The 21,800-nt window shown below is 38.9% G+C and overlaps 1 long non-coding RNA gene across 2 annotated transcripts in view; it reads right to left on the bottom strand.

Moving 5' to 3' along the window:
• Window positions 1–10,167: 10,167 nt before the first annotated feature.
• Window positions 10,168–21,800, bottom strand: part of LOC131506460 (uncharacterized) — a 77,997-nt gene continuing 66,364 nt past the window's right edge. For both annotated transcript variants that reach the window (XR_009258952.1, XR_009258953.1), the window contains one exon: window positions 10,168–10,316. This is a non-coding gene — a long non-coding RNA (uncharacterized LOC131506460). The remainder of the gene's footprint in view (window positions 10,317–21,800) is intronic.

The following is a 21,800-nucleotide window of genomic DNA, read 5'->3' as shown; positions in this document are numbered from 1 at the left end:
AGACAAGTACACTTAAAGCTTCTGTTCACATCCTGCCCTCAGGCATTCCGTTAACCAAGCCGCATTATATAGCCAGGAAGGCAATGGGCAGGGATATACAAACACAAATAACTATAGCAATTTAGTATGTGACAATACCAGCATTTCATATAAAAAGGATGTTGGGGCACCTGGGTGGCTCAGTCGGTTAAGTGTCCAACTTTGGCTCAGGTCATGATCTCCCGGTTTGTGAGTTCGAGCCCCAAGTTGGGCTCTGTGCTGACAGTTCGGAGCCTAGAGCCTGCTTCGGATTCTGGGTCTCCCTCTCTCTCTGACCCTCCCCCACTTGTGTTCTGTCTCTCTCTATCAAAAATAAATAAATGTAAAAAAAAAGGGATGTTAATGTACAATTCTATTACAAAGGTGAAGGGAAGAGTTGGAGAAAGTAAAGTGATCTACCTTACAGACCAAGATACATAGTTTCCATTTGTTTGAATTTGTTTGTAATTATCATCATTTTCAGGGGCACCTGAGTGGCTCATTCCGTTAAGTGTCCGACTTCAGCTCAGGTCATGATCTCAGGGTTTGTGGGTTTGAGCCTCGCATCAGGCTCTGTCTGTGTCTCCCTCTCTCTCTCTGCCCATCTCTCTCTCTCTCTCTCTCTCTCGCTTGCTCACTCAAAAAAAAAAAAAAAAACATTAAAAAAAAAACTTAACAGTGTATCTTAAAGAGTTTTCCATGATAATGTATATAATCTTAGCTCAATATTTTAACCACTCCATAATTTCCAATATGGCCGTAAATTGCCTACCCATTCTTCCATTGATGGACGTTTGGTCTGTTTCCAGTTTCCACTTTTGCAAACACTGATACAATGAATAGCTATATCTAAGTCTTTATGTGTATATGAAATTTATCACATATTTACCTCTAAAATGTGCACAGCAGGCATAAGGAATAATATGATATATGATATCCAATTTTGGAAGGAGGCTACAACCATGTACTGTGTTCATTTATAGGGCCTAGAATATGGAAAGTATCCAGCAAAGGAATGCTTTAATGTTCATAAATAGGTTGAAATAACAGAATCATAAAAAGAACATTAAGATTGTTTCTCTTTTGCATCATAGATCACGTTTTGCTGTATACACCAGCATCATTTCTACCGCTAGATTTTGAGTCATTGTATCTTATTGATTTTATCAAACAAGCAATCAACCGAAGGTTGATTAAAAGGTTAATTAAAAAAAAGGTTTTAATTGTTTTCCTGGAATGTCTTACCCCCAATCACTGTACTCTGCCTCGTTTTCCCTGCTATGACATATCTTAGCACCTTTCCCCCAACTGCATATTTTAAATGTCTGCTATGTTGTTTATTATCCATTTCCCCTAACTTAAATGTAAGTTCCACAAGAGCAGCAATTATGTTTAAAATCTCTTGTCTTGTGGCGCCTGGGTGGCTTGGTCGGTTAAGCGTCCGACTTCGGCTCAGGTCATGATCTCACGGTCTGTGAGTTCGAGCCCCGCGTCGGGCTCTATGCTGACAGCTCAGAGCCTGGAGCCTGTTTCAGATTCTGTGTCTCCCTCTCTCTCTGCCCCTCCCCTGTTCATGCTCTGTCTCCCTCTGTCTCAAAAATAAATAAGCGTTAAAAAAAAAAAAAATCTCTTGTCTTCACAGTGTAGATTCCAAAGGCCTCCAATATGTTTTGAGTTGATGAAATTTTTAAAAATTTCCTGGTATATTTATAAAAGACATAAATAGAAATAGAAATGTTTAAATAGAAATACTTAAGTATAGCCCTCACAATATTATAAGGGATCTATAAATTGGATCAAATACTATTTTGAAATTTGGTTTTCCCTCTGATTGTCTCTATAATAAAAATATTTTCTTAAGGTCATTAAAAAATAAGCTAAAGTTACTGGGGTACCTGGGTGGCTCAGTCAGTTAAGTGTCTGACTCTTGATTTCGACTCAGATCATCATCTGACTGTTCCTGAGATCGAGCCCCACATCAGGCTCCACTCTGATAGTGTGAGGCTTGCTTGGGATTCTCTCTCTCAAAATAAATAAACAAACATTTTTTAAAAGTACAAATCAACTAAGTTATTATGTTCTATAGACTATATTCCAGAATGTAGTTATAGAATATATACTTGACAGCCAAAAAGAAAAAAAAAAAAAAAAAGTTCACATGACGGGTGCCTGGGTGGCTCAGTTGGTTAAGCATCCAACTTCAGCTCAGGTCATGATCTCACTGTTGGTGAGTTCCAGCCCCATGTCGAGCTCTGTGCTGACAGCTCGGAGCCTGGAGCCTGGTTCGGATCCTGGGTCTCCCCCTCTTCTCTGCTCCAACCCAGCTCTCACACTGTCTCTCTCTGTCTCCCAAAATGGAATGATAAAATTTTAAAAAAATTAATTTTTTTAATGTTTATTTATTTTTGACAGAGAGAGAGAGAGAGAGAGAGAGAGAGAGCGAGCATGAGCGGGGGAGGGGCAGAGAGAGAGGGAGACACAGAATCAGAAGCAGGCTCCAGGCTCTGAACTGTCAGCACAGAGCCCAATGCAGGGCTTGAACTCACAGACGGCGAGATCATGACCTGAGCCAAAGTTGGACACTCAACCGACCAAGGCACCCCAATAAAAAAATTTTTTTAAATGTTCACATGAAATTATGGAATGTTTGTGGAATCATTCAACACACCTTCTCTATAACATTAGCAAAACAGTTCATTTTTTTCCCAGTTATATCTATGTGGAGGCAGCATTTTTTGTTGTTCTAAAAAGACATGTATATTTGGCATGTTCATTCATGTCCCAGGAATTGTTCAATTTTATATTTTAAATACTTCTCTATCAGAGCTCACTAAAATTTCCATGTTTGAATTAGGAGAAAATAAACAATAGCCTTTACTTCTTGGAGAGATTGGCAAACATTTTAACAACAGATCCATCTAAAAAACAATATATAAACATTCAGAGTATCATTTAAAAAACTCAACTGTCATTCTGTAACCAATAAAAATGTCTTCACTGACTGTGGAATCACAGTATTTTATGACAGATGCCTTATTTTTCCTTTTAAATAAATTTTAAAATCTTTTTTGAGAACACTTTTTAGATTCCATATTATCTTTTATTTTTTTTTTAGATAAAATGAGGCACAATAATGTCATAAAATCAAGATTCATAGCTAAAAGCAAACTGTTGGTAAGAATTTCCACTAGTCCCTCTTTTTTCAGGTTAACATTTTAAAAATCCTTTTTTTCATTCAGGTAAAGTCCTCAATAATAACAAACTTAAAATCCCACAATGTCAACTATTGAAGAAAACTCCACATTCAGATAACTACTTTTAAAACAATAGATACTTCCTGATTTACAAATGGCATATTTGAAATCTTCTCCATTAAACATTATAGTTGGTGTCTGAACATTTCCAACAAGTGAAATACTGTAAGTATATGCCACTGAAAATAATCACTCTCCAATGAGAGGGATCATTAATATAATTATGATTAAATCAGAGTTAAATAATATTAACTATTACTAGTATTAGTTTATAATGTTTATTTGAGTATTAATTAATATAATTATGTTTATCGAGGAATTTTTAATGGAACATTTTCAAGATATATTATGTTTAATATAATTATTCCCAATTTCCATTTTGTCCAAAAGAATCCTTTGGAAGAGGTCCTCAAGTTACATACTTTTTAAAGATTCACTCAGACTAACAAATTAGTAGTGTTTTTAAACAGAGATAATTAAATGAAATACGAGTAATCTCCATGTCATCCAATATTAGTCATAGTAAATTGTTCATTAAGATAAAATAAACATGCAATTTTTTTCTCTGAATTGCTTCCTCAGCTAAAAAACCTAGGTTCCGGGGCACATTCCTATGGGATCAATTTGTTTTCCATAAGTCAGGCTACCACACCAGAAAAAAAAGTCTTGAAAAACCTCTCCTCCGCATCCAAAAGGCTCTGACCTAATTTCTGGGCACCATGCCACATTTCTAGTCATTCAAATAGATGAGGTAGTGCTCTCTGGCCATCTTCCGACTAGATCCACTCAGAGAACAAAACCTCTTCATCTCCCGGCAGACATCATCTGTGATGTCCTCATTTAATGTAAAAGGCAAGGTTCCTTCCATCTGTGGATGAGGACTCCGAGAAGAAAGCATTCTCATTCCATTTCATCATGCATTCTACCCTGGGCTGCCATCCAGTAGACTCGTCTCCCACTCTGAGTGCTATTAGGTAACCACCATCATTCGTAGGTCAATGGTTGTTACGTTCTCTTAGGAAGAACAACATTTGTCTCCCACATAAAAGAGTCAGTCATTCTTAAAAGAAATGGATTTTTCTTTCTGCTGTTTTTTTTAATTATGTATTTATTTGGGAGAGAGGGGGCGAGCAGGGGAGGGGCAGAGAGAGAAGGAGTGAGAGAATCGAAGCAGGCTCCACACTGTCAGTGTAGATCCTGATGCAGGCCTCAAACTCACCAACCGTAAGCCAAAATCAAGAGTAGGACGCTTAACCAACTGAGCCACCCAGGCGCCCCTGCTTTCTGCTTTTTATTACATAGGAAATAGGCCCCCACATTTGTAAAATGCACCGTGCCTAATGTTAAACTTTCTGTCATATTCGCCTCAGAACTGCCTCATTTCCTGGGATACTTTAATTCCCAGGAACATCTAAGATTTCTCTTAGGAATAGCAAAGGAAGATTAGCAAACCACATAATGAGCTACCGTTGGCAAGGAGAAGTAGCTAATAACTGAACAAAACTCACTTAATTTTGATCATCAATTAGCAATTCTCCAATAAAATACTGAAAATGTCACACAGGAACATTATTTCTTGAGTGTGTGTGTGTGTGTGTGTGTGTGTGTGTGTGTGTGTTTTGTGTGTTCATGCACAGTGTATCAAGTACTTATAACATTCCAGGTAATATGCTAGGCATTTGTTTTAGGTTCTTATATAATCCTCACAAAAATTCTATGAAGTAATGTCATCATCCTCTTTTTGCAAGTGAGAAAACTGAGGTAGGGAAAGGTGAAGTGAAACACCCAATAATAACAGAGAAAAGAGTTTGACCAGCCATTCTCAGCCTGGCCTGTATGGCCCTAAAGCTTGTACTCCTGCTAACGATCTTCCTTCCCATACACCAATCTTAAGGTCTCGCATATCCATTAAATCCAGATGCAGTTCCACCTCTTAAAACATCTCCCAGAATCCCTCTCAATTGGAAGTGAGATCTCTCGGCCATATATTCTCATAGCACTTGGGTTTGCTTGACCGGTGACAGCATATATAACTACCTGCCTGATGTTGGAGTGGCTTACAAAGGTTTCACTGGGCCACTAGATTGATTGAACCACTCAGGAGTAGGAGCTAAGCCCCATCTTTCCATCACCAGTAGAGCCTAACACAATGAACACAGCAGTTCCATGTTGAACAGTTGGCTTCTATCGTTGCCAAAAAATAGAACCACCTGAGTCGCCTTTTCCTAAAACCAGAGAGGCTGCCTTTGGGCCCATCCTGCGCATCTGTGGGAGACTAGTAGGTATAAAACCTACTGCAGTCTTAGACATTTTCATCAGCGGTAGCAAATTGTGAGAAAAACATGGAACACACACTCTAGAAACACTCCACATTACTAAGTCCATAAAGGCTAAAACCCCCTGAATGAAATACTCAAATTTTAAAATTTTATGATTATAGTCTCACATTATAATAAAATGTATCGTCCCAGATTTTAATTTATTCTGAAGAAAGACTGGTTCTCTGGTCTGTTCTAAAAAGTTTATTGTCAAAACTCCAAAATTTCATTAAAACTGTAAATGGATTTGCTGAAAGCCAAAAGGCAGTATCTATCAAATTACTTTATGTGAACCTGTTCATAGGACATAGAATATTGAAAATAATATATTCCATTTAGAAGAGACTTTTAAGAGAATCTAATTCAGGCAGTTTGGCTCTTTAACCTTATACATATATATTATATAATATTGACCTAGAGTCTAATCACCACAAGAACGCCTACTCTTAAATGCAGTTGAGGGGAAGAGATCATAGCTGGCTTTATTATGTTTTTAATGTTTATTTATTTTTGAGAGCAAAAGAGAAAGACTATGTGCGTGCAGGTTAGGGGCGGAGGGGGTGGGGACAGAGGATCTGAAGCAGGCTCTATGCTGACAACAGAGAGCCTGATGCGGGGCTCAAACTCATGAATCTGTGAGATCATGACCTAAGCCAAAGTCAGACATTCAACCGACCGAGACGCCCAGGAGCCCACAGACCAGAGCTGATTTTAAAGAAACATTATTTTATTTAAATGATTGCATCACATCTGGTAGTAAAATACATGACTTTAGAATCAAATGGCCCGGGTTCCAATTTCAGCTATGCTACCTCTCAACTGGATGATCCTGAGAGGAGTCATACTTGACCTCCATGCACCTCCATTTCCTCATCTAAAAAATAGAGGAAACAATGGAACCTACTTCATATGGCTGTCAGAAGGCTTGAGATAATCCACGTCAAGTACTTGGAAAAGTAGCTGGGACATAGCATTTTAATTACTATTTGCGTTTACTTAGCAGTCATAATGCTAGTACTATCTTTCTCTTTATTGTTATCACTGTTTTTATGTAAGGTGCTTAGCAGAACACCTTGCTCATAATAAGCACACATTTAACTCTACTTACTGTCATTATTGTTGTTGCTATGATTATTAGCTGGCAACAGTTATATCCCTTCAGAGACCCAAGATGTATTGTTAAAGTTGAGTCTTTAACAATATTCAACAAGAAACAAATCAAATATTCAGTGAACCAATATTGTAGCAGGCCAGCTATCTGGCCATCGCCCTTTATAGTGCTACTTGTTCCAATGAAGTAGAAAAAATTATAGTGGTTGTCCTTCCTGAAGTTTAAAAAATAATTGGCTGTTAGGAAGCTCTGGATTAGTTATAACAAACTGCCATCTGGTCTTATATATCTACTTGTCTGAGGAGACTATCTGTCCTTAGAAGTCCAATTAAAGCAAGTCAGAACCTCACAGTTTTTAAAAGCAAGGGCTCCTTACTAAGGCTTCAGTAAATGAATTGTGAAAACACGCAACTAGACAGCTGAGGATTTTGGAAAGAGTCCCGTCGAAACGCTCCCTGAGCTAGTATTTTTATAATGTGAAAACACTGAAATATTCTCTATTACATTACTATGAGTCTTTGGAATAAAAAAAAAATTAGAGAATTTTCCACGTTTTGGACAGCACATCAAACATTACATATACTGGTATCCTAAGAAGAGAATCTAAATAAAACAGGACTATACAGATTGTAACGTACTTTAAATTTGACCTTGATTTTGTCTTTCAGTTGTTATAAATAATCACAAATTCATCATTGTAGGTAGAGGGTAGAAGCGATTCAAAGGTTTGTATTTGTCACCCTCCAGGAAGGCCTCACCGTCCCACGAGTCACCTGGCAGGCAGGTGGATGCAGCCTGGTGCCAGAGTGAAGAACCCAGCAGCAGAGAGAAGCTGGATCTCAGCCTGCACTCACCGGTCAAGCCCGCACAAAAACCCTCAGGACGTTGTGTGGCTTCACAGATGCAGTCAGATGGTGCCTAGGAGTTAATACCAGTCCAGAGCACTGAAGGGGCCATAATTTCAAGTTCGTGCAACTCTCCAGCCACATGACACAAGCCTTAATGACAAATCTCTGTAAAGGCTTGAAGGCGGTGAAGCTAAAATTTCTTGAGACTCTGCAAACGATTTGAGTAGGGACTGTCTTAACAGTAGACCCCTGTGGTGACTAGGGGAGTTTCATCTAAAAATATGTATTCTACCACCTATTGTACATTTTTTATTCCTAATTCTTGAAGGTTTCTTTCCTTTAAGAATCCCTTTCAGGGGCTCCTGGGTGGCTCAGGCTATTGAGTGAGTGTCTGACGCTTAGTTTTGGCTCAGGGCATGATCTCATGGTCCTTGAGTTTGCACCCACATCTGGCTCGGTGCTCACAGTGGGGAGCCTGCTTAGGATTCTCTCTCCTCTCTCTCTCAGTCTCTCTTAAAATAAATAAACTTAAAATTTTGTTTTAAAGAATCCCTTTCAAAATATCTTTCCATTAAAACTTTCAACGCTCCAGAATTCCTTAAAAAACTAAAGATAAAACTACCCTACGTCCCAGCAATTGCACTACTATGTATTTATCCAAGGGATACAGGTGTGCTGTTTTGAAGGGGCACATGCACCCCAATGTTTAGAGCAGCAATATCAACAATAGCCAAAGTTTGGAAAGAGCCCAAATGTCCATCAATGGATGAATGGATAAAGAAGATGTGGTATATATATATATATATATATATATATATATATATATATATATACACACACACACACACACACACACACCTATATATAGGAGTGTTAGTCGGCAATCAAAAAGAATGAAATCTTGCCATTTGCAACTATGTGGATGGAACTGGAGGGTATTATGCTAAGTGAAATTAGTCAGAGAAAGACAAATATCATATGACTTCACTCATATAAGGACTTTAAGACACAGAACAACTTAATATAAGGGAAGGGAAACAAAAATAATATAAAAACAGGGAAGGGGACAAAACATAAGAGACTCTTAAATATAGAGAACAAACAGAGGGTTACTGGAGGGGTCATGAGAGGGGGATGGGCTAAATGGTTAAGGGGCATTAAGGAATCTACCCCTGAAATCACTGTTGCACTATATGCTAACTAACTTGGATGTAAATTTAAAAAATAAAAGAAAAAAAAATAAACATTCAATGGTCCAGGCTGCATCTCAGGATCTCTGGGGGGTGGGATCTAGGTATCAGTTTTTCCAAATTTCAATTTCAGTTTCAATTTCAATTTCAGCCAAGATTGAGAAACACTGTAAGCTTATCATTGTAATCCCCTCTTTCCATGATTAGGAATAAACATGAGACCTGATCTTTATCAAGGCATTAGAAGAAGTTTCTTGGATGGCTGCTGACCATGACAAAAATCAGCTGAAGGGTGAAAATGACTTTGAAGACATCAAAGAAAAAGAAAGAACTTGAGCCCTTGATGACATCTTGGAGCCACTGTATTACGTACTCTAGAGCCTGACCCACTGCTGGGTCTCTTGTAGAATGGAAAAAAAAAAAACAAACATATTATTGTTTAACATAGATAGATGATTAGTTGCATAGACAGATAGATAGATAGGTAGATAGATAGATGATAGACAGATTATAGATAGATAGATAGATAGATAGATAAGTAATCTCTTTCCGAAAAATGTTTACGAGGAGGTTAAGTCTTAACCCAATACGTGCTCGTGTCTTAATGATCAATTCATAACCAAGCAGAGATTAGTAACAAGCCACCTGGAAGTACAAATGGCATTCGTGATAGAGTCTTTCCTGAACAGAAGCTGAAGAGTTGGTAAGCCAAATGGGAAACTGGGAATTGTAAAGGCACAAAGCGGTACTGAGAAACAGCAAAGTATCACTGACAAACTGTCTTCTCTACATTCTGCAGAGGGTGATTAAAGTGCTGTCAATCTGCAAAAAAGAGGCTGCTAAGAATTAAAGCGAAAGTCCTGCAGAATCATGTGACACAGTCACTAAATGAAAATTGGTAAAGAAATCTTCACAAAACCATTATTAGTACAAGCAAAAGACAGAGTCTTAAATACAGAGAACAAACTGGTATTTGCTAGAGGGGAGGTGGGAGCCGATCAGTGAAACAGGTAAAAGGATGAAGAGTACATTTATCTTGCTGAGCACTGAGAAATGTATGGAATTGTTGACTCATTGTATTGCACACCCGAAACTAACAGAACACTGTAGGCTAATTATACTTCAATTTTTAAAAACATGATCATGCAAATCTAAAAACACTAAGAACTTTGCTTACCATTTCTAATATAACATTTCCTTTTTAAGTATACCTGTAAAGATCCTGCTCTGCTCATATTCTTTTACATTGAGGAATTGTCAAAAATCCTTGCATATGCATCTATCATCATGAGTTGAGTCGTTGGCAACTGTAAGAAAAGTCATTTGAAATATGATTTTATAGGGTAATAGCAATCTATTCTCACGGAGGAGGCTCTGAATGTTCCTCAACATCTTTTGGGCACCCATGAACATCTCAGCATCTCTGACTATGAGAAAAAGTTGGTAATATGTATTTATTAAAGGAAATCTCAATTTTCTTTAATTTTTTCTTTTGTCGATGTAAACTGGCACTGAAGATGGGAGGAAACAGTAGCTTCTCATTTCTAAATGTATTGTCAACTCATGTAAATTTCTACCTATCAACGCAAGATCAAGAAAGTGAATGTTAGAGGATTAGTTAACTATCAACAACGTCGATTTGGTTCCAGTTTGCAGACCCCAGTTTCCAGATAGGTAGTATCAGAAGAATGTTAACTGTGACGGTGAAAACAAATCCCTATTCTCGACTTTCTTCTTTTATTCTTCTTTTATTTTTTTTATTCTTTGTTGGACTTCCTTTATTCTTACACTTTCTTTACCCCAGGCTGACCCCTGTCTGTCCCTCGGTTTGATTTCTCTATTTCATGTCTCCTATCTCCCCTTTCTACTCTCTCCTTTTCAAGTTTCTTGGTTTTGTTTACGACTCTCCTCTTTAAAGCCACCCTCTGCTTCTCCAGTCCTGCCTTTGTCACCAGTACCCCACACGTCCCCCCCCCCCATTCTCTCCCTACCTCCTCACCCTGGCATTCAAGGCCTGCCAAGGTTGACCTGTTGGAGAAAGGTGGACTGCCTGAAGCCAGAGTCTTACTTCACCTCGTCTTGACTATCAGAACAATCATTCAAGGGTGAGTAGAGGCAGCTAACCTTGGAATTTCAGTAACTTCATGAAACAACCTTCCCGAGACGCAAGCCTAATCAGAGCCTCATGTTTATGACAGAAACAAATGCTTTTGTAAGGTGTCAGGAATTTATCACCAATGAGTACCCCCTCCTGGGAATGGGACTCCATTTATCACGTCAGACTGTTTAAATTGGGATTAAAAAAAATCCCTGGGGGCTATGTTTTAAAGAGAAGGGGAAACAAAAACATCTAAGTAATACAGTATAATTCAAAGAGGAAAAGGCAAGTTGGAATAATTATGGACTGGAAGCAGAACTGAGTTGTAATCAGTTACCTTGGAATCTAGCTAGAGGGTGCTATAGCATGCATGCGGCTATTTGTCAAAGCATAGTAACTGCATGGAAATCACTTGTCAAACAGATGTTTCATATTTTTTAGGGTACAGGACTCTGCTGGGAATTCAACAGAACATCATAATTAGAATTATTTAAAATCTGACTCTTCCGAGAGTGATATTTTGCCTCTTGGAAAAAAAGGTGTCCATGAATATTCATTACATACATTCTTTGACCTTTAACGTGGGGCCATCAATATTCATATTCAGCGGTGTCATCATTTTGAAATTTTTTTCTTTTTTAAACCTTGCTCATTAACTAACAGTATCAGCGTGTTCCGTGTATTTGCAAAATTCTTTAGCAGAGACAACTGCTTTAAAAAAAATCCCAAGTATCGTTGGGATTTACAGCATTCTGCCAGAAGCTTCTCTTTGATCAAAACTGGCAGGGGCCCAGCTGACTTGTCAAGAAATGTTTCCCTCTTTCCAAATTATTCGATTTCAAGTGGGGCAAATGCAAATACATAGTTCAGCTCCTTTACATTTCACACAGGTAGCCAGGTACTAACTTCATAGCTAACTTTTGCAATGTGTCACTATTCAGCTTTAGTTATTAATTTAATTGTTTACGTCTTTTCAGGTATTTTGAAGTGCCAAGATAAGCCACTTTCATCAGCAAGCCCACTAAAGAGAAGATTATTCTGTTCTATTCTCATTTCATCTCATCCGTACTAATGCTCCAATTTCTACTTTCAGAAACTGGACAAAAATGATAGAATTGCCTTTTATATTCAGTATCTGAACAACTATACCCTATAATTAAGCTGTATGGTAAATATCATACAGCTCATGCACAGTGTATGTATCTACATATGCTCATGCACAGTGTACGTGACTACTTCAACTTTAAGAAAAACAGTAAAATTGGGGCGCCTGGGTGGCTTGGTCGGTTGAGCGTCTGACTTCGGCTCAGGTCATGATCTCATGGTCCGTGGGTTCGAGCCCCGCGTTGGGCTCTGTGCTGACAGCTCAGAGCCTGGAGCCTGTTTCGGATTCTGTGTCTCCCTCTCTCTCTGCCCCTCCCCTGTTCATGCTCTGTCTCTCTCTGTCTCAAAAAAATAAATAAACGTTAAAAAAAATTAAAAAAAGAAAAACAGTAAAATTGAGATGTGTATCATTTGTAGGGCAGATTTTCCATCTTTTTTTTTTTAAGTTTATTTTCATGTATTTTGAGAGAGAGCAAGTTAGGGAAAGGCAGAGAGAGAGGGAGACAGACTCTCTGTGGTCAGCACAGAGCCCGATGCGGGGTTTGAACTCAGAAACCGTGAAATCATGACCCGAGCCAAAGTCAAGAGTGGGATGTTTAACCCACTGAGCCACGCAGGCACCCCTCCACCAATGTGTTTAGAACTCTGTAATTCCCAGAAGTGTCACTTAAGCTAGTATGTCACATTTAAGTTGCTGTTTTATCTTAATCTTCTAGACTTTTTGGGGGGGAGGGAGGGGAGAGCAAGCACACATACCATGCGAGCAGGGGAGGGGCACAGAGGGAAAGAGAATCCCAAACAGGCTCCACTCTGGCAGTGCAGAGACCCTTGCTGGGCTCGAATTCATGAACCATGAGATCATGAACTAGCTAAAATCAAGAGCCAGATGCTTAACCAACTGAACCACCAGGTGCCCCTTGACTTTATTTTAAAAGCTTCAAATAGACACCTGCCGTGGAAGGGAAGCGAGGCTAAAACAAAATGTTTTTCTGGCCTTTTCTGATGGAACTCCCGCACAAGCAGATGTTGAAACCGTGTATATTGTAAGCACCTACAATTCCTGTCTTTACGGAAGTATCAATGAGCCAGCTGCACCCCTGCCGTCCTGAGCATCCCAGCCATTCCATCCTTTTCCTCATTCATTTCACATTTCAGCACCCGCTATGAGCCAGGCACTGTGCTAGGCAAGGAGAATTCTAAACGAATCCTAAGCAGTCCTCCAAGAACTTTAGAAATTCCCATTTTTAAATGGTGAGGCAGATGCCCAAATAGACACATAGATTACAATGAGTTGAGTACCATGACGGAGATACGCACAGCGTCTGAGTAAGGACAAAAGAAATTCAGGCTCAAAAGGCTTCCTGGAGGTGGCAACGCCTGACATAAGCCTTAGCCGAAGACTAGATGTTAACCAGGTAAAAAATCAGTCCCAATGAAACCTCATTCGTACATAAGAGTTCTAAGAAGGAACTTGCAAAGACTGTGGGAAAAGAGAAATACTAAAAGAATAAAGCTCCATAATAAATTCCAGTTGGTCCATACACTATTTCCAAATTATGGAAGGCAGACCACAGGCCTTAAATATCCGCCTGAGGGCTGGATAATATCCTCCACTACTTTTCTAATGTTGGGCAAGCAAATCTTTGAGACTTCTATTCTTCCTTTATAAAAAATATGAAAATTATTACTTATGGTATTATGATAAGTATTTAATGAGTTAATGTACATAAAAATATCAAGCACATTGTAAACATTAATTCCCTACCCTTCTGCCTTCAGCCATGGATATAGCCTAGAATACAGGATACAGCCTAGAATAACCCTGGGCATGAAGAACAATCATGGAGGGAAGAGTACTGGATGTAAGTCAGAAAGCAGTTTGTGTCCAACTCTACCATTTACTAAACTCTGCAACTTTGGGTCAGTTAAGACACTTTTCTGAGCTACGTTTAAACCATTATAAGTGTGCCTGGGTGGCTCGGTCGGTTGAGGGTCCGACTTCGGCTCAGGTCATGATCTCACAGTCAGCGAGTTCGAGCCCCAGGTCAGGCTCTGTGCTGACGGCTCGGAGCCTGGAGCCTGCTTCGGATTCTGTGTCTCCCTCTCTCTCTGCCCCTCCCCTACTCATGCTCTGTCTCTCTCTGTCAAAAATAAGTAAACATTAAAAAAAATTTTAAACCATATGAAAATTAAGATAATAAGACCTTCTATACCCACCTAGACAGGATTGTTGTGAAAAACCAAATGGAAAAATACATATTACAGTGCTCAAATAAATATGACACAGGTTTGATACAGACTGGTTGACAGTATTTTTATTAGGTGGAATGCATGTGGGTGAGAGAGAGACAAATGCCGCTAGAAAAGTGAATATATTTGTACCCTTTTGCTCTAGAATCAAGGTCAAAATAAATGTTATTTTAATTTTTTTAATGTTGATTCATTTTTGAGAGAGACAGAGAAAGAATGCGAGTGGGTTAGGGGCAGAGAGGGAGGGAGACACAGAATCCAAAGCAGGCTCCGGGCTCTGAGCTGTCAGCAGAGAGCCCGACACAGGGCTCAAACCCATGAACCATGAGATCGTGACCTGAGCCGAAGTCGGATGCTCAACCGAATGAGCCACCAGGGCCCCCCAAAATAAATGTTATTTTAAAACACAATGATTTTAAAAGTACAATGCATTAATGAGAAAAAGCTATTTGCATACTACCTAATACACTGACATCATTAATATGGAATAACTCTTAAAATCAGTAAACAAAGAGATAAATACCACAATATAAAAATCACCAAAATATGAGCCAGAGTTTTAGTAAAAACAAAATACCTAAATGGCTAAACTGTGAAAATTTGACCAAATTTTTTAGAAATCCAAATGCAAATTAAAATAAGTAAAATTTATCAAATAAGTAATATAAGTAAGAAAAATGACTATAATCCCAGTGTTGGATTGTATGTATGTACATGTGTACATACATATGATATGTAACTGATATGCAACGAGGGGGTGACTCTGTCACACGTTTCTGGTGGGGATAAAAAACTGAGTCAATCTTCCCGGAATAATGGAATTTAGTAATATTGCTCATGAGCATTTAAAATGTTTTTTATCCAAGTTATTCACTTTTAGATTCACATGCTAAATAAAAATAATAGAGAAGCAATATATTTATGTAGAAGAATTTTTTTCAAAGAATTATTTAGCATCATAAAATCAATAATAAACTAAAAGTCTAACCATGTCTAACCAAAGTAAACCAAAACTAAAAGTCTAACCAAAAGTCTAATTACGTTGCATTTATACACTCATATTGTATATAGCACCATTAAAAATGTGGTTCTGTTGGTTTATTTAGTATCATGGAAATGTATGGGAAAAACTCGGGAGCAAAACTCAGTTTACATTATCCTAATTTTAATATGCATATATATTTCCTTCTTGAAAAAAAAATAAGAAAACAGTGAAATGTTATCAATTCCATCAGTCATCTATCGCTGAGTCACAAATCACCCCAACACATAGCAGCTGAAAAAACACACATGCATTATCTTTCCATTTCTATGAATCAGGAATCCAGGCTCAGCTTAGCTGGGATCTCTGCTTCAACCTGTCACAAGGTGATAATAACTTCATTATCAACCAAGCCTTGAGGTCCCCTCTGGAGCCTTGGCTGGGGAAGATTCAAGCTCACTTACATGTTTGTTGTTGTCAGGACTCATTTCTCTGAGGGGTGTTGGACTGAGGGTTCCTTGCTGGCTGCTGTCAGAGGCCACCCTCAGTTCCTTGCTATGTGGGCCCCTCCAATGTGGCCACTCACTTCGTTAAAACCAGCAACAGAGAGTGTCTGCTAAGCAAGACAGAGGTCCCAATCTTTTGTTACTTAAACACAAAAGTTATATTCTTTCAATGCTACTACATTCTATTAGTTAGAAGCAAGTTACTCAGGGGGAGGGAGTTTACAAAACTAGGACCACCAAGAGCCAGGAATCATTGAAGTTCATGTCAGAAGCCATCTACCACATCAGTGGATACCTAATGTTCTTTCTTTATATATCTCCATTTTTATAAATATTATTACAACTATTTTGCATACTAAAAATTATTTAAAACTAAGTGTAATAAATTGACTAATCTTTTAAGAAAGCAATTAGGAAAGATATGAGGAAAGTCATAAAACTGTGTCCTATGATGTGATAACAAAAATATTTACATATAGTTAGTATCCATCGTGGATTAAAAGCACTAAAGAGGAGGCACCTGGGTGGCTCGTCGGGTGGGTGATGGGGCTCTTGATTTCAGTTCAGGTCACAATCTCTCTGTTTGTGAGATCGACCCCTACGTCAGGCACTGCGCTGACAGTGTGGAGCCTGCTTGGGATTCTCTCTCTCCCTCTCTCTCTGCCCCTCCCCCACTCATGCTTTCTCTCTCCAAAAATAAAAAAATTAAAAAAAGAGAGAACACTAAAGAGGAAAGAAAAGGAGGGAGACAGGGAAGGGGGGAGAAAAAAAAAGTGATTTAATTGTTGAACACTTGGCAAAAAATTTGCTGAAAAAAAGTAAAAATTATGTCATTACATTAAAATATCTCTCTAAGGGGCACCTGAGTGTCTCAGTCGGTTAAGGATCTGACTTCAGCTCAGGTCAGATTTCACAGTTCATGGGTTCAAGCCCCCTGTCTGGCTCTGGGCTGATAGCTTGGAGCCTGGAGCCTGCTTTGGATTCTTTGTCTCCCTCTCTCTCTGTCCCTCCCCCATTCATACTCTGTCTCTGTCTCTCAAAAATGAATAAACATCAAAAATAACTTTTTAAATAAAAATATTTAAAATATGTTTTTAAATGAAAATATACAGCTACATAGAAATGAAAATGTCCAAAAATTTTTAAATGCCAAGTAAAAAACATTAAATACAAATATACTATCATGTTATAAGAGCTATGCTGTACCGTTACAATTAAACTTTACTTATATATCAGAGATATGGTAAAGGGATATTTTGTTTCATTTTAGGTTATGCTTGTATTCCCTGTTGAAAAACTAGTGAAACAAATACCTTTTTAAAAACTAAATTAGGGGCGCCTGAATGGCTCAGTCGGTTTAGCATCTGACTTCGGCTCAGGTCATGATTTCATAGTTTGTGAGTTCGAGGCCTGCATCAAGCTCTCTGCTGTCAGCCCAGATCCTACTTCGGATCCTCTGTCCCCCTCTCTCTCTGCCCCACCCCCACTCACACTCATGTTCTCCCTCTCGCAAAAATAAACATTTTTTAAAAGTTTAAAAATAAATCAATAAATCAATCAATAAATAAATAAGGCTAGTTATTCTTAACCAAAGTAAGAAGATGCAAATTATTTTCTCACCTCAAATTTTCCTAAAATGAATTTTAAAAACAACCCGTTTTATAGCAATTCTCCCTGCTTCACACAACTGTTAGAAAAGGAATAAAATTATATAAATCTGAGACGCTTTCCACTTAGACTGCACTGTGTCCTTATGTTGGACAAAATCTCTTTGGGGGCGAAAACAGAGCTGTCTGTGAAAAGAAAAGACCTGTGTTTCAGGCCAGACAGTTTATCTGATTAAGGAAAGAGAAGAAGGTTTACAGTCACAGATTAATTCTCCAGCACCACACAGTGAGCTCTCCAAACAAGATTTGTGTCACTCCAAACTTCATTCATGACAGCCGCAAAGTTTCTCAGCTCCTGGTGGTATAAGTGATTCTTGGTTGCAACTGTTCGGCCCAATCTCTTGGAAAGTGCTCTGAACAAAGAACAAGCCACGCATCCCTGCGTCCAGGGCCAGACAGGAACGACAGGAACTGTGCCAGCTGCTCCGCTCAAAACACACTTGTAATTGGAAGCTGAGACGGTACGTTTGACGCACCGTCTACGGTGACGTGTCTCTTCAAAACTACGAAAAACTGAATTCACGCAAACGAAAGTTTAATGCTAATGAAATAAGTGCCTAGGAGGTGTCCTTTGCATGAGGCAACCATCACCCCCAAGAGATGGTGGCAGAATGAAAAATATTTAGTTATATGTTGGCTACCCAGTTGGTCACCCCCACAGGGCATGAACCGGTATCAGAGTCCTTCTAGAACAGGGCTGCACGTTTTTCTCTTGGGCTTAAAGAAACCAATACTGGAAGTCAGACATAGAACGTTGCCATGTGTCTCTTACCTACGAGCATTATCTCCTGCCTACAAACATTAAAGATATTTAAGAAGTTGGAGTTCAAAGACCCTAAAGAAAACGACTCCTATATTAGAACAATGCCAAAGAGCTATTTTATCTTTATCTCAGCAATAACATGCAAAGACTTTTTCTAACGTATAACGTTTCTCCTAACTCGCCTTTGTTCTGCGGGGTTTGTTTTGGAGGGGGATTTTTTTTTTCTTTCTTTCTTTTTTTTTTTTTTTTTTTTTTTTGATGTTACTAAACTGAGATTGAATCGTTATCAAAGCAGCAACTGTGGTTCATCAGCTTAGTCACCAAACGAACCACAGGTATTCCCAAGGGGTGAAGAGAAATAGGAAATTAAGCTTCAAACTGGAGTCAGGACATCAATTGTGTTAGAAGATTCAAGTTTTCCTTTATGTGTGTGTGGCAGTGACAGAACATGATTGATGACAAAGCAAGATTTACGACCACATTCTCCAAATTTATAAACAAGAACTTCACCAATATGTAGGCAGGAGAAAAAAAGAGCAACTGAAATAAATTTTATATTGACTTCTAACTAATCACAATTCCTTGTTCTACTACCAAGAGATCTAACCCTGACCATTCCCATTCCCCTCCCTTCCCATTTAATTCCGTCATGGCTCAGTTTCCCAAAATGATGTGGCATTAGGACGTTGAACTCAACAGTGCCTAGATCTGACTTCTGTTTACTGCTCGTACAGTCATAGATCAAATACTTCCCTTATGTATGAAACTTAAGCAATGGCCGGACCTTCTGCACAAGAATGTTGAGACAGGAGGCAGGTAAAAATCATTTAGCGGGATGCCTGACATATATGGCAACATTTAATATTGTTCCACGATATTATTATTGACTTTGTTGTTCACCTTGATGCAATAAATAAGTTTCTATTGGTATGATTTTAGAGATAATTTGCCCTTGTATCAGAGTGCCTGTGGTTTCCAATACTTTTGCCTCCAGTGTGCCTAACCAAATCACTTACATAGGTTTACCGTTAAGAAGTATTAAGATGTTTTATGCAAGCCTCATGGTAAATTCTGGGGTCTAATGGACACCACAGGGCCTATACTTAATAAGAATACTGTATGTATTCTCGGAATTTGCTGAGAACTGCTCACCACAACCCCCCAAATGGCAACCATGTGAGTTGATGGATGTGCTGATTAACCTAATTACGGTCATCATCTCAAAATGTACACATATATCAAACTATCATGTTCGTATGCCTTAAATATATAGAATTTCTATTTGTTAATTATGCCTCAATAAAGCTGGAAAAAATTATGTGCCTGTCAATGTAGAGTCAGGCACAAAAGAATTAAGGCCAAGAAAAAAGAATAAGTTAAATGAAATCAAGTTTAAAAATATCAGGCGCAGAGAAAAACTAGAAGGGATGACATAATATACTTTTAGAGAATTCTCTCCTTAAAGAAATACTCCTATGGACCATGTAGTTGTGCCTTACAAATGGTTCTCAAATGATAGAATCTCATAAATAGTTTCCTGAATAATCAACCACCGTAAAATGTATCTCTTGATTCTTGCTTTTCCAGTTATCAGCACTTATACCTAATCATTGCTGTTTTCTTCGATAACTAGCTTTCTACTAAACCTCACTTAACCTCAACCCACAGAACTTATTCTAATGAGTGTCTTTGAATGCGATAATGAACTGAGTGAATGTCACACGCTGTCAGAAACATTCAGTTGATCCGTGGTGGATTTCTTCTGTTTTTTACCAACTTCTCACCCTACAGTGATTCTTAATTATTCTTAATTATTTGAGGAGGGCAGGGCAGTTAGCAAAAATGAAAACTTCAAAAAAAAAAAAACAGAATTAAGTGTGTTTTGGAAAGAAGAAACACAAGTTTATGGTGTAAAATGGGATGCATAAAAAAAGCACTGTATTCATTTGTTGAGTCAACAAATACCTGCCAAGCATTCACCATTTGCCTGGCATTGTGCTAAGGGCTGGGGATTCATTTCCAGAAGACCTGGGGAGGGAGGGTAGAGAGGGGCACTGGGGAGACCAAAATCAGGATGTCCAGGTTGGCGAGGTGATCCACAAACCAAACTAATTTACAGAATCAGGAGTTTACAACAGGATATAAGCATCTCAGAAAGTACAGGTGTCTGTGGGCAGCTTTGTACTTTTACAGAGCACTGACAGTTCTAATCAGGCTTATCTAGATTTCAAAAGATAAGAACTCTAAGTGACGTGTGGATTACTCGGAAAAAACAAGTAATTATAAACCCAGTAATTCTCAATGGACTGTTGTCTACATGTTTACAACCCAATGAGCTATAATCTACGTTTTTCATATTTAGCCTTATATTTTAGCTTGCCTTCTGGAAACAACAGAGCCTGAGACAAAAGCTTGCCTGTGGGTAATTTCTTTGAGGATGGAAGGCCGCGGGATTGGGGAAGAAGGAAGTCAGGGAAAAAGTAAATCCAATCCAACCCAAGGGTGTGGTGCTGTACTGAGTACTACTAGAGCCCAGGAGGTCTCCATTCCACTGGAAATAAGGTTGCTTGTAAAATTAAAAGCACTCAGATGAAATTGAATGTCAGATAAACAACATTTTTTTTCTTTAGTAGCGGTGTGTCTCATGCAATATTTGGGATATATGTCTACTCTTAAAAACAGTATCTGTTGTTTCTTTGACATGCAAATTTAACTGGAATCCCGTGTTTTATCTGGAGTTCCCGGAACTGGGAACTCTCTGAGGAACTGTGTATACCGTGCCTCCGATTATCTGCCCAAAGATGTGAGACAAAAGAGAATTTGCTGCCTACACCTTCTATCCCCATTGGTGAAAGTTTGCGGGGCTGGAATGAGGCAGCAAACAGAAAGCAGAAAGCAAAAGAGAAGCAGAGCGGCTAAAACAAGGTGGCCTCAGGTGACCACTGCGTGGTGCCGGTTGCCGCGGCAACAGCAAAAATGTGGGCCACGGTCTTGTCAGTCAGCGCATAAAATATGTCTAACGTACCCTACATCGGAGCTGCAATATGAAATTTTCACACTTGGGGAGGGAAATGAGGCCTAAAAATTGATGTTGCTGATCTCCATTCCAATGCCAGATGGAAAGAGCCTATTCTCTTTTTTTTTTTTTACTGACACCGGCATGTAGGAGATGGAACCATGAAACAACAATGACACAAGCATAGCATTTCATCATGCTTCTACCCTCAGAAAAAGGTGAGCCAGGCGGTTCAATAAGGACACATCAAGAAAAGCCACAAAACCGCTAGCAGCTTTTCTGAGCAACTAACAAGATCACCGTGAGCCACTGTAGGGGAACTGGTGTGAATGTTCCCTGGGAAGCACCGTGAAAAGCAAATGAGACGGTATCTGGATCAGAGTGGAGGTGAACGAGAGCAACCTGGATACACAGCCTCTCCTGGGATAGACCATGCCATTCAAGTAAAGAGCTTCTAAGCACTTGGCAAGAATTCCAAAGGGAAGATTCTCTCTAAACAAATCCTGCAAAGCAAATCCCTTGTGAGTGAGCAGAGGGACCTCGTGTGGGAAGAGTTGAAAGGTCTGCATCGGTGAATCTTCTCCAAACCAGCTGAGACTTTCTCAGCACCAATGTAAAGTTCCAGTGCACTGTTTCTTGATGCATGAGAATAGGGTTTAAGAACCTCATCCTTTG

The sequence above is a fragment of the Neofelis nebulosa genome, chromosome 3 (genome assembly GCF_028018385.1).
Source record: "Neofelis nebulosa isolate mNeoNeb1 chromosome 3, mNeoNeb1.pri, whole genome shotgun sequence".
Lineage (NCBI taxonomy): Eukaryota > Metazoa > Chordata > Mammalia > Carnivora > Felidae > Neofelis > Neofelis nebulosa.
This window is presented reverse-complemented; position numbering and strand designations above follow the sequence as displayed.